The 15,009-nt window shown below is 48.6% G+C and overlaps 1 pseudogene; it reads left to right on the top strand.

The window, feature by feature from the left end:
- The first annotated feature begins 2,902 nt into the window (after positions 1–2,902).
- LOC123141631 (probable serine/threonine-protein kinase PIX13) lies at positions 2,903–5,062 on the top strand (annotated as a pseudogene).
- The last annotated feature ends 9,947 nt before the right edge of the window (positions 5,063–15,009 follow it).

Here is a 15,009-nt window from a genome sequence, read left to right as displayed (position 1 = left end):
AACCCACAAGTATAGGGGATCGCAACAGTTTTCGAGGGTAGAGTATTCAACCCAAATTTATTGATTCGACACAAGGGGAGCAAAAGAATATTCTCAAGTATTAGTAGTTGAGTTGTCAATTCAACCACACCCGGATAACTTAATATCTGCAGCAAGGTATTTAGTAGCAAAGTAGTATGGAAGTAACGGTAACGGTAGCAAAAGTAACAGTAGCAGTTTTGTAGTAATTGTAACAGTGGCAACGGTAAAGTAACTAAGCAAAGATCAATATGTGAAAAGATCGTAGGCAATGGATCAGTGATGGATAATTATGTCGGATGCGATTCCTCATGCAACAGTTATAACATAGGGTGACACAGAACTAGCTCCAGTTCATCAATGTAATGTAGGCATGTATTCCGAATATAGTCATACGCGCTTATGGAAAAGAACTTGCATGACATCTTTTGTCCTACCCTCCTGTGGCAGCGGGGTCCTATTGGAAACTAAGGGATATTAAGGCCTCCTTTTAATAGAGTACCGGACCAAAGCATTAACACTTAGTGAATACATGAACTCCTCAAACTACGGTCATCACCGGTAAGTATCCCGATTATTGTCACTTCGGGGTTAACGGAACATAACACATAATAGGTGACTATTGACTTGCAAGATAGGATCAAGAACTCACATATATTCATGAAAACATAATAGGTTCAGATCTGAAATCATGGCACTCGGGCCCTAGTGACAAGCATTAAGCATAGCAAAATCATAGCAACATCAATCTCAGAACATAGTGGATACTAGGGATCAAACCCTAACAAAACTAACTCGATTACATGGTAAATCTCATCCAACCCATCACCGTCCAGCAAGCCTACGATGGAATTACTCACGCACGGCGGTGTGCATCATGAAATTGGTGGTGGAGGAAGGTTGATGATGATGACGACGACGGATTCCGCTCTCCGGAGCCCTGAACGGACTCCAGATCAGCCCTCCCGAGAGAGATTAGGGCTTGGCGGCGGCTCCGTATCGTAAAACGCGATGAATCCTTCTCTCTATTTTTTTCTCCCCGAACGTGAATATATAGAGTTGGAGTTGAGGTCGGTGGAGCATCAGGGGGCCTACGAGGCAGGGGGCGCGCCTAGGGGGCTAGACGCGCCCCCCACCCTCGTGGACAGGGTGTGGGCCCCTGGTCTTGATTCTTTCGCCAGTATTTTTTATTTTTTCCAAAAATATTTTCCGTGAAGTTTCAGGTCATTCCGAAAACTTTTATTTCTGCACAAAAATAACATCATAGCAATTATGCTGAAAACAGTGTCAGTCCGGCTTAGTTCCATTCAAATCATGCAAGTTAGAGTCCAAAACAAGGGCAAAAGTGTTTGGAAAAGTAGATACGATGGAGACGTATCAGGAGCCACCGGAGTGCAGACAGAAGGTGAGCGGCTGGCCATGTAGGTATTTCTGCTAAATGATGCGGAGCCACAAGCCACCCTCTCCGTTTGCAATCCGCCAAAACCATCTAGTCAGGAGGGCAATGTTCATGCGTTTGGAGGACATAATCCCGAGGCCACCCTGATTGCGAGGCTTATAGATCTCAGTCCACTCTTTTCCTCTCTCCTTTTTTAATGCATGATACACAAGCCTGTGCGTATTCTTAAAGAAAGAAATTTAATCTGTGTCCTCACAGGAGCATCCCATACTGTAATTCACAGGGATTTCAAAAGAGATGATATTTTCCAAACCCACGGTTAGTTTTGCCTTCATAAATGTATCAGCACCAGATATACTGTTCTCCGTAGCAAGGCAGGGGTAGGTGTGAGGACCCATTTATGTGTGCCTTAATTGTTGTACATGTACTCGACAGTGAACTTTGAAATAACCAAAATGTTGACCCCAAGTGATCAAAAGTATGTTATTATGCTCCTGACTACTCCCTCCGTCCTTCAAAGAATGTACTTCCAACTTTGTTGGAGAGTCAAACTATTTTCAAATTTGACCGAGTTTGCACAAAAATATATCAATGTTTGTGAAACCAAATAGATATATGATGAAAATATATTTTATCATTAATCTAATGCTACTAATTTGATGGCATAAATGTTGGTGTATTACTGTATAAATATGGTCAAACATAAATTCTTTTGACTTTCCAACAAAGTTGAAAGTATAATCTTCAAAGAACGGCGACGGAAGGAGTATATTTCTTCGGCGTATCGGCCAGGTGCGAGAAGAATGGCTGTCCCCTGCAGCAGCTTCGGTTTGTGATCATTCCAACAGTGTCAGCAGCTAGAGTTCCAGCAGGCTACAAGCTGCAACCACCCTAATCATGTTCGAAATGCAAGCAGAAGCAGTGACGCGCTCATTTCTCCTTTGATTATTATTTTTGAACACTGCAAAAATTTGCCCGCGTCTCCGCGACATGCGCCATGTGCCCCTCGCCTGATGCATGGGCGCCCAAATGACAGCTCCACGAGGAGTTCCACGCCTTCCACTACCCCAACGCGCAGGCCTCGTCGCTCCTCTCCTCTCCACCGCCACGCCCAAAGTCACATTTGCCAATCTCTTTTTTTATGCCAAGCACGTAGCTGGAGCCTCGAGGGACCTGATTGAGATTCACGACACGAGGGATATAGCCAGCCAGCCATCAAGTCAGAAGAAAGAGGAGGACAGGAGAGGAGAGAGCTACAGCCTAGAGCTTTGCTTCCACGCCATGGGTAACTGCTTCGGCTCCGAAGAGACCGACGTGGAGGCTGTCAAGGCAGTGGCGCATCATGCTCATGCCAGAGGTATCGCCATGATTCTCAATTGATCTCGTTCTACCTTGATTCCTTGATGGGATTCACCGTGTATTTCGGTCGATATTTACAACTTCTGACGCATATGCAATCTGTGCTCATTTTACTCTCGCAGCAGCGATGGCGAGGCCCGGCATGGTCGCGCCCCAGCCCAATGCACCCGCAGCAAAGAGCTCCCCGGGGCAGGCTCGGAAGTCGCCGAGCGCGCCCACGACCTCCGGCAGCGGCAGCGGGAGCGGCCGTCCGGTGGCTGGAGGCGCCACGAATGGCGGCAGCGAGGCCAGCCCCAGCCGGGAGGGGAGGATCCTGGAGGCGCCCAACCTCCGGATCTTCACGTTCGCGGAGCTCAAGGCCGCCACGCGGAACTTCAAGTCGGACACCCTTCTCGGCGAGGGCGGGTTCGGGCGGGTGCACAAGGGGTGGGTCGACGAGAAGACCATGAGCCCGGCCAGGAGCGGCGCCGGCATGCCCGTCGCCGTCAAGAAGCTCAACCCCGAGAGCCTGCAGGGCGTCCAAGAATGGCAGGTGAATGAAACTACGTGTCTTTTGGTCAACCCGAACCATATTCTGAGTCATCGACGTATTCACGTGCGCTGCGCATAGCATTGCATAATTCCCAACCGAAATGTGTGTGCGCCTTCCACGATCATGCATGTTTAGTGATTGGCATGCACGTTGGCATGTGCGTCTGTTTACCCTTGTGCTGGTGCCATTGGAGTTGCTGATTCGTGGCGGAATTGGTGTTGCAGTCGGAGGTGAATTTCCTGGGAAGGCTCATCCATCCCAACCTGGTGAGGCTGCTGGGGTACTGCTGGGAGGACAAGGAGCTCCTGCTCGTGTACGAGTACATGGCCAAAGGCAACCTCGAGGATCACCTCTTCAGAAGCGAGCCACGGAGTAAGTCCCGGCACATACATATCAACTGACTGATTAGATACGCAGGCTGGGATAGCTAACACGAACAGCATTGTGGCCACCTGCAGAAGGCGCGGGCGCGTTCCAGCCGCTGTCGTGGAGCCTCCGGCTGCGCGTGGCGATCGACGCGGCGCGCGGCCTCGCCTTCCTGCACTCCTCGGAGAAGCACGTCATCTACCGGGACTTCAAGGCCTCCAACATCCTCCTCGACACGGTACGTGCCGTGCGCGCGCCGCCGCTCGCCGGTGATCCTTCCTCTCCCGAGCTCGATCACGCGCGCGCGCACACGTCTAACCTAACCCTCCTCTCCCGCGCTCCGCATGCAGCAATTCCACGCGAAGCTCTCGGACTTCGGGCTGGCCAAGGACGGGCCGGCGGGCGGCAGCAGCCACGTGACGACCCGGGTGATGGGCACCTACGGCTACGCGGCGCCGGAGTACGTGGCGACGGGGCACCTGTACGTGAAGAGCGACGTGTACGGCTTCGGCGTGGTGCTGCTGGAGGTGCTGACGGGCCTGCGCGCGCTGGACACGGACCGGCCCAGCGGCCAGCACAACCTGGTGGACTGGGCCAAGCCGCACCTGGCGGACCGCCGGAAGCTGGCGCGCCTCATGGACCCGCGCCTCGAGGGCCAGTACTCGTCCAGGGGCGCGCAGCGGGCGGCGCAGCTCACGCTGCGTTGCCTTGCCGCCGAGCACACCAACCGGCCGTCCATGAAGGAGGTCGTCGCCGTGCTCCAGGAGGTCGAGTCCATGTCCAGGGGCGGCTTCGTCGGCTCGGCGTCCCCGCGACCAAACAACGCGCGGAGCGGTCACGGTTACGGCCAGTCGCCACCGGCCAGGGTACATGTCGGAACGGGCTAGCCCGGCCGGCAGCCACGGCAGCCAGCACCCGTCTCCTCGAGTGAGGTAGCGACTGAAATTGTGCTCCGGCACTTGGATTTGCATGTGCCCCGTGATAATGATGTTGCTGCATCTGTCTTCTGAGCATGTTATTTTCATGTGTCATATGGATGTGCGATAATCCATTGGTTGGCATGTTCGTATCGAAACTCAAGTCGCACATCGTCAACCAAAAAATGATCCACCCTGTAAGCCAGTTCAAATGTTAGAGATCACACGATGTCGCTGAAGGAGTCCTGGACTAAGGGGTCCTCGGGCGTCCGGCCTGTTATTCATGGGCCGGACTGATGGGCTGTGAAGACACGAAGGCCGAAGACTATACCCGTGTCCGGATTGGGCTCTCCTTGACGTTGGAGGCAAGCTATCGACTATGAAGATTCCCTCTTATATAACCGACCTCATGTAACCCTAAATCTCTGCGGTGTCTATATAAACCGGAGAGCATAGTCCGGATAGGACAGATTCATTACCATATACTCATAGGCTAGACTTCTACGGTTTAGCCACTACGATCTCGTGGTAGATCAACTCTTGTAACACTCATATTCATCAAGATCAATCAAGCAGGAAGTAGGGTATTATCTTCATACAGAGGCCCCGAACCTGGGTAAACATCGTGTCACCCGTCTCCTGTTACCATCGATCCCAGACGCACAGTTCGGAACCCCCTACCCGAGATCCGCCGGTTTTGACACCGACATTGGTGCTTTCATTGAGAGTTCCTTTGTGCCGTCACTAAGAGGGTTGATGGCTCGCCTTGTTGTCAAGGATAATATCATCTCCGGAGGAGCCCTGGCCCTAGGTCAGACCCTCCGTCTCAGCGGCTTCGTCATGGCCGCCGGCTCGGCCCTTAAGCCGGCGATGACCTCTCAAGTCATCAAAAATCACCTCCGCGTTGATCCCGAATACTCCGCCCGCATGGATCCAGTGGAGTTCTCGTCGTTGAACGAACTCCTAGATCGCATGGCCGCCTTGGGGGTCGCTACAGACTATTATCGGGTCGGGCTTAAACCCGACCAGAGAGAAATTAAAACTCCACCGATCACCCATCAGATAGAGGTAGTCGAGGAGCAGAGCAACTCTTCCACTATATTGAAGACGAACTATGTTCGGGTCGCCGATCTTGAAGAGGCGGATAATTTCCAGCAGAAGGTCATGTCTCTTCCTCCGAACATAAAGTCGGATGACGAGCCTAAAAACCCAGTCGATATCCCGGAGCCCGAACTATCCGGCCCGGTAGACCTCCAAACTCCAGATCCAAAACCAGGTCAGGGTTCGGATTCAATTCCACCCACCCACCCGGACATAGATGCTCTCAGAGGCATCAAACAACAGCGTCAGGAAACGGTCCACCACTTCAGGGGCAGATTCCTCCTTGTAAAAAACAAGGTAAAAGGCTGCCACGACGAATACGCGAAAGCAGCATTCTGCCATAACTGCGCAGACGAAGGTATCCTTAATGCCATCAATCGCCGCCGCATACTAAAATTCGCTGACCTAGCAACCATTGTACAAAAGTACAGCGCGATGGAAAGCGCCTGGAAAACTCAGGCAGCCGGCTGGGAACCATCCCGGCTCCCCTTACAGGCAAAAAGGACGCGCCCCCATGGCATGACCAGCCGAACAGTCAAAAAACATAAACCTATTCCGCTGCACGGCACCGTTCTGGAGGGATGGCTCACCGGCCCATGCAAAATACACACGACGCCGGATACCGTGGCGACCCACAGCCTTAGAGCATGTTGGATACTCCGGCAGGTAGCCAAGAGCGGCGAGGACATCCTTACCAAGGACACCCACGAACAACATCCTCCAACAAACGACGACAATAGAGTATTGGTAGTCTTCGAGACATTCCGTGACGCCCGGATACTTAAGCTACAGTGAACCTCTGCTAATGATGCCACGTCCCCTCGATTACTATTGCTAATCTCGCGTTAGTTCGAAACCGATTCGGATTCAAATTAAAAATCAGGCAAACAACGAAAGTTTTCAAACTTTAAAACTAAAATGTTCGAGTTGTGCCAAAAGGATGCAAAGGTAATTGTGGTGCAGAAACCCCACTTTTGTAAAATGTTTTACTACTCTAAAAATGATTAAGATAGTAGCTCAAATGATTAAATAAGTGCCTTTCATATTTTAAGAAATGCTAAACTATTTTTATTTTGAGGTAAAACTTCTTAGAATAGTGGATTATTTTGAAACCCTATTTTTGGAGCTATTGTCATATTTTACTAAACTAAAAATAAAGTGTAACTAAAATACAACAGAAAAGAATTAAAAAAACAACAAAAGAAAATAAAAGCCCCCCCCCCCTCGCTGGGCCTCGGCCCGGCTGGCCATTGGGCTAGCCAGGCCGGCCCAGCCGGCGCCCCACTCCCCTCCTCCATATCCCCACTCTGGGGAAACCCTAACCCGTAACCCCCCACTCGCCCCCCACTACTCTCTCCTCCCCCGATCCGATCTGGATCGGGGCACCCCCCTCGCGTCCGCTCATCGTCCCCGCTGCCACCTCGCCGTCTCCCAACCAGGCGCCGCCCCACCATCGACGCCACCGCCGGATCCTGAAGGTCGCGTCACCCGCCCCCATCGCGCTGGGCCGCCCGTCCTCGCCTCTCCCTCGCGCTACTCCCTCCCGAGCTGGACGCCATCGCCCCACCGCCCTCGTCGCCGGTGGCCGGACGCCGCCCCGTCCACACCACCGACGGCCTTCCGCTTCCCCGAGCCCATGGCCATGCCCTGCAGCTCCTCTGTGAGCACCCCGTCAGGCCCCTCTCCTTTCTCCCTCGCACGCCCATGCTCGCCCTCACCCTCGTTGTCCGTGCGCGAGACGCCGCGTTCCTTGTCCCTGCCTGCGCGCTGCTCACTGCAGCCTGTGCACGCGCCCGTGCGTGGCCTCACTGCCGCGGCTCACCCCCACTGCCGCGCCCCGCCTTGGCTCCTTGCCCTGCCATGGCCTGCCTCCCCTCTCGCCTGCAGCCGGCGCCCAGCCCGCCTCGCCGGCGCTGGCGCGCGCGCCTGAGGCGGCCGCCCGGATTCGCCCGTTAACGGGCGACTGCCCGTCGCCCTCCTGCCCGCTAACCCGCTAAGGCCCCCTGTGCCTATGACATGGGGGCCCACGCCCTAGAACATTTAATAAAAAAGAATTTAAAATAATAATAATAAAATGATTAATTAATTAATTAACCAAATTAATTATGTCTAATTAACCTAATTAACTAAACCTAATTAATCTGTACATTAAACTAATTAACTAGGTTAATTAGTTGTCAGTCAATGACATGTGGGCCCCCTGTCCAGTTTGACCAGTCAAACTATTGACTGGGTTGACCCAGTACATGACAGGTGGGTCCTGTTTGACCCTGTTGACCAGTCAACAGTTGACTGGTCAAATGCTGACTGGACCCCCTTGACCCCACCTGCCAGCCACACATACATTCTGTTGGGTACAATTCTGTGTACCCATAGCAATTTGACGTTCAATTTTCAAATTAAAACAAATTAGAAAATGTTTTAAAACTTCACAAATTAATATAAAATAATCTGTAATTCAGATGAAAATACTTTGTACATGAAAGTTGCTGAGAATGACGAGACGAATCCGGATACGTAGCCCGTTCATCCGCCACACATCCCTAGCATAGAAAACTCGCAACTTTTCCTCTCCGATTCATCTGTCCGAAAACGTGAAACACCAGGGATATTTTCCCGGATGTTTCACCCTTCGCCGGTATCGCCTTCCACCGCGTTAGGGCATACCTAGCACCACGTATTGCCATGTTATGTTTTGTGATGCCTTGTTTGCTCCGTATTTACTGTTTCTTCCCCCTCTTCTTCTCCGGTAGACCCCGAGACCGGCGCTGATGCCGCTGAGTACGACTACGTCACCGACGACCCATCTTCCTGTACAACAGAGCTTCCAGGCAAGCCCCCCCTTGATCACCAGATATCGCCTATTCTTCTCTATACTGCTTGCATTATACTAGTGTAGCATGTTACTGCTTTCCGTTAATCCTATCCTGATGCATAGCCTGTCATTGTTGCTACAGTTGTTACCCTTACCTGCTATCCTACTGTTTAGTATAGGATACTAGTGTTCCATCAGTGGCCCTACACTCTTGTCCATCTGCCATGCTATACTACTGGACCGTGATCACTTCGGGAGGTGATTACGGGTATATACTATATACTTTATATACATGACACATGTGGTGACTAAAGTCGGGTCGGCTCGTTGAGTACCCGCAAGTGATTCTGATGAGGGGGCTGAAAGGACAGGTGGCTCCATCCCGGTAGAGGTGGGTCTGGGTTCCTAACGGCCCCTGACTTTTCTTTATGGCGGAGCGACATGGCAGGTTGAGACCACCTAGGAGAGAGGTGGGCCTGGCCCTAGTCGGCGTTCGCGGATACTTAACACGCTTAACGAGATCTTGGTATTTGATCTGAGTCTGGCCATTTGGTCTATACGCACTAACCAACTACGCGGGAACAGTTATGGGCACTCGACGTCGTGGTATCAGCCGAAGCACTTCTTGACGTCAGCGACGGAGCGGCGCGCGCCGGATTGGACTGGAACGCCTGCTAGGCTAGGTCTGCTTCCGGCCGCGTACGCAACGTGCAGGTGTGCAATGGGCGATGGGCCCAGACCCCTGCGCGCATAGGATTTAGACCGGCGTGCTGACCTCTCTGTTGAGCCTAGGTGGGGCTGCGACGTGTTGATCTTCTGCGGCCGGGCATGACCCAGAAAAGTGTGTCCAGCCAAATGGGATCGAGTGTGTTGGGTTATGTGGTGCACCCGTGCAGGGAAGTTTATCTATTCGAATAGCCGTGTCCCTCGGTAAAAGGACGACCCGGAGTTGTACCTTGACCTTATGACAACTAGAACTGGATACTTAATAAAACACACCCTTCCAAGTGCCAGATATAACCCGGTGATCGCTCTCTAACAGGGCGACAAGGAGGGGATCGCCGGGTAGGATTATGCTATGCGATGCTACTAGGTGAACTTACCATCTACTCTCTTGTACATGCTGCAAGATGGAGGTGGCCTGAAGCGTAGTCTTCGGCAGGATTAGCTATCCCCCTCTTATTCTGGCATTCTGCAGTTCAGTCCACCGATATGGCCCTTTACACATATACCCATGCATCTGTAGTGTAGCTCCTTGCTTGCGAGTACTTTGGATGAGTACTCACGGTTGCTTTCTCCCTCTTTTCCCCCCTTTCCCTTCTACCTGGTTGTCGCAACCAGATGCCAGAGCCCAGGAGCCAGACGCCACCGTCGACAACGACTCCTACTACACCAGAGGTGCCTACTACTACGTGCAGCCCGCTGACGACGACCAGGAGTAGTTTAGGAGGATCCCAGGCAGGAGGCCTGCGCCTCTTTCGATCTGTATCCCAGTTTGTGCTAGCCTTTCTAAGGCAAACTTGTTTAACTTATGTCTGTACTCAGATATTGTTGCTTCCGCTGACTCGTCTATGATTGAGCACTTGTATTCGAGCCCTCGAGGCCCCTGGCTTGTATTATGATGCTTGTATGACTTATTTATGCTTTAGAGTTGTGTTGTGATATCTTCCCGTGAGTCCCTGATCTTGATCGTACACGTTTGCGTGCATGATTAGTGTACGATTGAATCGGGGGCGTCACAAGTTGGTATCAGAGCCGACTGCCTGTAGGAATCCCCCTTCCCAACTCATTGGCCGAAGTTGAGTCTAGTCGTTGCAAAACTTTTACTAACATGGTTGTGCGGCTTATGGGCCCACGTCGCCATTGGGTGGTATTAGGATCTTTTACTCCTTCTCTATACTATGGGACTCTGATCTCTCTTCTATTCGGGTTAAGTGAATTTTGCTAAATCTAACATCAGGATCTCGTTATCTCTTTCACCCGGAGAGCCCCTTATTACTGATGATCGTCTGCTGCACGTGAAGACCCTGAAGATACTCTCCGCTGATAACCCGAGAACTTGTGTTCATCGCTTTTGCAATTCCCTTTCATCGATAAACTCCTATGGATAACCACGTATCCTCGCCATTCATACAATGTTTCCCAGTTGATCTTGTTATTACAAGATACCCCGAAATTCTCTCTGTTGTTCCGAGAATCCTTTGAGCTTACTGCCTTGCTGTTCTTTGTCACCTGAATACCCCTACGGATAATTCTCGCACTTACCGAGTATCCGCTCACCCCCAGTTGATTCAAGTATTTCACAAAAGTGTTCAAAATACCATTCGATCTTCCGAAAATCCTCAGGAGCCTTTTTGCTCTTGAAATTCTTGCTTACTTGCATTATGATTAATCTTAAGTCTCGTAATCTTATTGGCATCTCTTGTCATTATCATTTTGAGTCCGTTGATTCAATTTGTTGCGAATGCTCGCAATCCTCAATCAGAGCCTAGAATTCATCCTTCCGGCTCAGACGTCATTTGAAACATGAACTGGTTATCGACCAATCAAATTGCCGTCGATTGTACCCCTAAGTCTATTCGACTTATCCATTCTTAATCAGACCATTGGTTTCTGATCCCTTGATTTGGAAATGATAATTCCCTTGCATTTGAGCTTTGAATTACTCAGTTGTTTTTATAGTCCGATGCCCTTTCGTTCCTCCTTCCTCTGATAGAGTACCGATACTCGAATCAGCTCCGTTGTAGACCACAAGACCCCTTGTTGGGTTATTATCCGACAGTGTCCTTCATATTCAATAACCTTGTGATCATTTCCATGGATATATAATGCCTTTGGTAATTTGTATCCTCTACTTGATAACCATACTCTACTTTTGAGCTGGTGATTTTACTCTTGAAGTTTGAGGTGTATGTTTCTAAGATGCCCCGATGGATTGAACCTATACCTTCCCTAAAAACCATTTGAACCCGAAGGTTTTCACAAGCCATACCCTTCTGGTATTTTACCAGATAATTTTCTACCATACAACTTCATCGAATGCGAGAAGTGAATGAAAGGTTATGCATTGGAGAACTGGGAGTCGACCTTGAACTTTGTGTTCATGCCCATGGACACGATGTAGATCTTATCATTAAAGCTTCTCTTAAATTAATTATTCCCTGGGTATAAGTTCATCTTATATCTGGGATCTGGCCTTTTCAATCGTGGTTCTGACCATGTTCTCCTTTAAATACCATTTCTTGTGCAAGTTTAAGCACTTGTCCTCTGCACAGCAATACCCCTGTCCAACCTCTACTTTGGTCTGTCGTCGAGTATTACCCCCTGGTATCTCGAGAATGCCAAGGAACTACTTAACTTCTTATGAGTTCTTCATCAACTAATATTCTTGCTGATTCCATTTTTCCAATGGGTTCTGAGTTGTTAGAACCCCTCAAGGACACCGATAAGTGAATCAATTCCGTACTCCGATTCAATAACTCTAAGTAATTTTTGTTGCTTATGAGTTTAATAACTCTTCAAGTCATTCCTAGCCTGATCGGCTATATCATTATCGTGCAACTTTTTAACTGTGCTACCTGGTTCTTCTTCCCGGAGCAAAATTTTCGACGATGAGCTAAGCTTACGTCGACTTTCCTCGTCATATCATTTCGCCTTGAACAACAATCTTGATTCCGAGTTTGTGATCTACCCGTGGTTCCAATAACCTTTCGCTTCATCATTCCTTTGACTTGCTGTCATTGCCGATCGATTACATCTTGAAATCTCTCGACAAATGTGTCGTGATCATCATCAACATTCTGAGCTCTTCCAGGATATCAACTGAATTCATGATGAGAAATACCACCCTTTCCCTCAATGATTTGTGTTATCATCAACCACTTTATTGCCTTCCGTTTAACACAAACTTGTTCATGTTTTGTGTTATCCATTGAGATCCTTGCTATCCAGCATTTGTTCTTCTTTACCGTGGAGTATTACCATCTTTTATGTCAAGAATGTTGAGATAATTGCCCCCAACTATTAATTCTTGATATAGTAATACTTCTCACCATCACCATTCTTTCTTGGTCCCCGTGTTGTTTCAAACCGGAATACCGCCAATTAAACTATGATGTGTGAATTCAAAACTTCTAGCGAACCTATTGCTTTCAAGTTAATGGTCAACCGTTCGTTCTTAGACTATTGGTTATTGGATCACCATTCTAACTTGATCATGCTCCCTAAGCCCATATTTCGGGTGCAACTTTCCACCAATGTTTAAGTGTGTATGTTTTTCCTCGAGCTTACATCATTATATCATTTGATATGACAAATGTTATCTCCTTGTTCACATAACTGTGGAAATCCATCTTTTGGAAATCTGGATGCTATGTCGCTGAGTCCATTAGCCACCTCCTCACCCTCTCCTTGGTTTAATGATGAACGCATGATTCGGAACTTGCTTCCATCGTTCATTTACCGAGAATCTTACAATGTCATCTCGTCAATTGGTGTTGCACCTTTTTCTTCTTAGGCATCCTAAGTCTGAGGTATCCTAACACCAATAAGATATGAATCTCGGTCAGATAAGATGGTTGGGACGCATTTTCCAAGAGTTATAATGTTGGTCCTTATATGACCCGGTAAGGTGATGTCATGCCTAGCACACCTGGCTGGAGGGTCTATTGTTATAGTTCTTCCTTTTAGCAATGTTAACCATTCTTCCATGAGGAAATTGAAAGACTTATTCAATAAGTTGTTCCTGATGAATCCTTTGAGTATCCTAAGTCCGACCTTTGCCTGACCATGTCAATGCTACCTCGAAGCATGTATGTGGTACTCCGATTTTCAATAAAAACATTTGAAGCACAATGCTAAATTTTCGTTATCAATTATTCAAACACCGTTGTTTGGGTAATGTCATGAACTTCCTCTTCCCTAACCTAAATGGTTCTCTTCTAACCATTGTCCTTGGAAGGATATACCCCTGAAATATGTGTTTAAACACATTTTCCTTTCCATTGTTCTGTTTAATCTGATAATCATATTTTCCTTTCCATTGGTTGGTTTAATGTTTCTGGTGATCATTATGATCTAAGCAGTATTAATTCCCTGCTTGTGCAAACACCTTGGTGTACAACTCTGTCAGTAAGACCCTGTTACTATTGGGTGACATTCCGGTATCCACCGATGGACGAGAACTTTGCCTATTAGTCCGCCTCGTTTCAACGAGCAGGAAAATGGTTCTCTTCGTCCCTCGTCCTTGGTACCAATGATGTTGCTGACATATAACTGACAGGCTACGCTCTGACATGCCTTGCTATCATGATCGTGCAAGATGTCACCGCCCTTCCTACGTTAACCACATGGTGGGCCCATAACCCACAGTTCCATAGGATCAAAACCTGACTCTCCTGTGCACCCCCTGTAACCAAATTTATTCATCGCGCGTGGCCTCGTATGTAATTCACGGACCACCGTCCTACTGATCTATACTGGCATCAGACATAATACTTATTCCGATTGCTTTGAACCCCTTTCACACTCTGCTTCAGGCATCGAACGATTGCCTGCCGCTTGAAACTTCTCATGACACCTTCTTGCCTTACTCTCGATATTTTCTAAAGGTTTTTAATTCGAGAGTTACTTCCCCCACCTTCCCCGATGTTATCAACAAGTTAGTCAACCTTGCAGAGGTCTGTTCTCCCAGCCCTTTTATTCTTTCGTAAGTACGATGGAGTTCCCAAAGAAAGGATGCCAACTTCATCATGAGAACTTGAAGCAGAGAAATGAAGACATCAAGGTTATGGATCAGCCTCTTCCAGAAGAGCAACCAAGACCGAGAACACTCGCTAGAGATTCGTAACCTTCTCCCTCTAGTCCGCCTCTTAAATCTTGGGACGAGATTTCTTGTAGTGGAGGAGAATTGTGACGCCCGGATACTTAAGCTACAGTGAACCTCTGCTAATAATGCCACGTCCCCTTGATTACTATTGCTAATCTCGCGTTAGTTCGAAACCGATTCAGATTCAAATTAAAAATTAGGCAAACAACGAAAGTTTTCAAACTTTAAAACTAAAATGTTCGAGTTGTGCCAAAAGGATGCAAAGGTAATTGTGGTGCAGAAACCCCACTTTTGTAAAATATTTTACTACTCTAAAAATGATTAAGACAGTAGTTCAAATGATTAAATAAGTGCCTTTGATATTTTAAGAAATGCTAAACTATTTTTATTTTGAGGTAAAACTTCTTAGAATAGTGGATTATTTTGAAACCCTATTTTTGGAGCTATTGTCATATTTTACTAAACTAAAAATAAAGTTTAACTAAAATAAAACAAAAAAGAATTAAAAAAACAACAAAAGAAAATAAAAGCCCCCCCCTCGCTGGGTTAAGGCCCGGCTGGCCATTGGGCTAGCCAGGCCGGCCCAGCCGGCGCCCCACTCTCCTCCTCCATATCCCCACTCTTGGGAAACCCTAACCCGTAACCCCCCCACTCGCCCCCCACTACTCTCTCCTC

Source organism: Triticum aestivum, chromosome 6D, assembly GCF_018294505.1.
Source record: "Triticum aestivum cultivar Chinese Spring chromosome 6D, IWGSC CS RefSeq v2.1, whole genome shotgun sequence".
NCBI classification, from domain to species: Eukaryota; Viridiplantae; Streptophyta; class Magnoliopsida; order Poales; family Poaceae; genus Triticum; species Triticum aestivum.
Note: the sequence above shows the minus strand (reverse complement) of the source record. Positions and strands in the feature narration are given on the sequence as shown.